The sequence below is a fragment of the Bombus affinis genome, unplaced genomic scaffold (genome assembly GCF_024516045.1).
Source record: "Bombus affinis isolate iyBomAffi1 unplaced genomic scaffold, iyBomAffi1.2 ctg00000143.1, whole genome shotgun sequence".
In the NCBI taxonomy this organism is placed as follows: Eukaryota; Metazoa; Arthropoda; class Insecta; order Hymenoptera; family Apidae; genus Bombus; species Bombus affinis.
The window spans coordinates 306013-308363 of record NW_026108867.1 but is presented as its reverse complement, the minus strand read 5'-3'; the positions used below and the strand labels follow the sequence as shown (position 1 = coordinate 308363).

At 38.6% G+C, this 2351-nt stretch overlaps 1 long non-coding RNA gene across 1 annotated transcript; it reads left to right on the top strand.

Moving 5' to 3' along the window:
- The first annotated feature begins 753 nt into the window (after positions 1-753).
- On the top strand, positions 754-2034 carry LOC126927570 (uncharacterized). The gene is made up of 2 exons (XR_007715634.1): positions 754-887; positions 1116-2034. It is a non-coding gene; the product is annotated as an uncharacterized LOC126927570 (long non-coding RNA).
- Positions 2035-2351: the final 317 nt, after the last annotated feature.

Here is a 2351-nt window from a genome sequence, read left to right as displayed (position 1 = left end):
CGAATATTTTCCCTGACACTTTTAGAACGATGCGTAGAAATCTCCTTTTCTAATTAATAATTTCAGCATTTCTCTGAACAGTTTCGTTGCGATTCAAAAATATACAAAGCTTACGACGTGGTTGTTTAAAAATATTTATATGTAACAAGATTTCGAATTTGTCACATCAATCGCGATCTCAGCAGGTGTAAATTAATTCGTTCTAATGAACGAATAAATTAAACGGCTCGTGACAAAAATTAATCCTGTCCATGTTTGTCTTTCTAAAACTAATTCAAGGCGAGTTAAATGAATCGCTGTGTACCCTATTCGCGCAGCATGTGTTTTAACGACCAGCATGCAAGCGTTAACGGTGTACTTATTAATTAACGGTAACTTATTAATTAATTAAATTCGTGTATATCAAGTTTCCTATCATTTAATACTTTCGTGTAACTACAGAGATTTGATACTATGAAATGGAATATAAAACTTGGTAAAAAAACGCGCTTCGTTAGGAAATGAGGGTGATGATGCAAATATTTTTTGTAGCCATTATATAGAATTTCGATGGTATAATTAATCAGTATCCTGACGGGATATACCAGCCCCTGACGGGACGAAAGTGACGAAAATAATTTGCAAACAGATGAGGATTGCAAGTATTTTCGAGTCCTTCATGGTTGTAAAAAATCAGGTAATGTTGTCGCTGTAGAATATGGGAAAATCAGGCGTTTCAATATCAGTTGTGCGGGCACTGGAGTGCGTAGACCAGAAATATCTGCGACAAAAATCAGAATACATTTGTTTTCGCATGATTGGATCAATTTTGTGTAGGACTAAGCTGATTGAACCTAACACGGGATAATTGTCCACCTTACGACCTTAACAAGCCCGCTTGATTCCCTGTAAGTGCTTGAAATTGATGCTTGTATTCTTTCCAGATTAACAAGCTTTGCCCCCCTCCCTCTCTATTTCCTTAGATCGAGTTAGACTGCCACAACATATTATCTTTCTTCTTTGCTTTTCTTTTCTTTCGATCTTTTAAAGCCTTAAATCGCTGGTTATTACAGTGTATACAGTCAATTACCCTGTAAGTCGTAAGTACATGTTTTACGTTATTTTTCATTTTCCAGCTAAATTCCACAAAAACAAGAAATATACTTCCAACGTGTTTTCACGTGTCTCTAGCAAAGATCTCAAAAACAAGTTGCGGTGCAATTTAAGACGACAAATAGCACCGTGTGTCTCGTTGTGGGAACGCACGTGTAACGTAAATCACATCAGAGACCAGGACACACACACACACCGCGGGCAGGATGGTGTCCCGGTTGGCATACTTCCAACCCGATGGACCGATGAGGGAAACACATGGCGACCTTGGCGACAATGTATATTGCCGGAGTACCTGAGGATTCATTTATGGCCTAACGGTCCTTCCACCAAATGTTCTAGAAGCGTAGCAACGGTCACGTACGCCTACAGGGTAGTGGGGATAATGAGGGAACAGATGTCACCGAAAGTAAAAAGATTGTAACAGACTCAGTCTCGTACGGTCACGGCTAGAGCTCAGAAGTGTCTTATAAGTGTATAAACGAAGGAAAAATGAAGTTTTCTTCTTTCTTTTAAATTTCCTTTTATTTTACGTGACACACGCTTCGTCAGCTTTTTAAAAGCGCTCTCTGTCTGCTTTTTTCTCTCTTCACCGCCTATTCGTTTTTTCTTAACGAGTGAAACCGTTTATACGAGGACGGGAGCACAGAAATGACGTACTGGCAATTCTGTTTTGTGATGACACAAGCAGCCCGGTTTCAGTGAATTAAACCTGGCCCCAAGCTTCCAATTATCTCTCCCTTCCTTTCCTTTATTTTTCCCTTCTATATCGAGTTTGAGGTTTTCTAAATTTCCATTACAATCAACTATGGCTTTTCTCTATTTTATATGTTAGCCGATGATTCATGGCAAAAGCGTCGGCTGTAAAAATATTTGGAGTTGCAACAGCAACAAGTGTGTTTTCTCAAACAGAAAATATTGGAAGCGTACTCGTTGGCAAAACAGTTCACGGATAGTTCGTCCTCTGCTTGTTATTTGTTTCAATACCGTTAGCAAATAAATTCATGAAACATAGTGTGTTTCAACCGTTCGCGGAGAGACGCGAACGCTGGATAACGCGTCAACGAGAGTCGTAAATTCTCGTTACTATTAAACAATCGACGCCACTAACTGATTGATCCTCTATTTCTATTACCAGAATAGAGGTGGTTAGGTTTGAGTGTATACGAACAACTATACTGGGTTGGTTGATAAAAGTTTAATAAAAATAACGAAACAACAAGTTCAGTCAAAGATCAACAATTATAAACGAAAAAGAT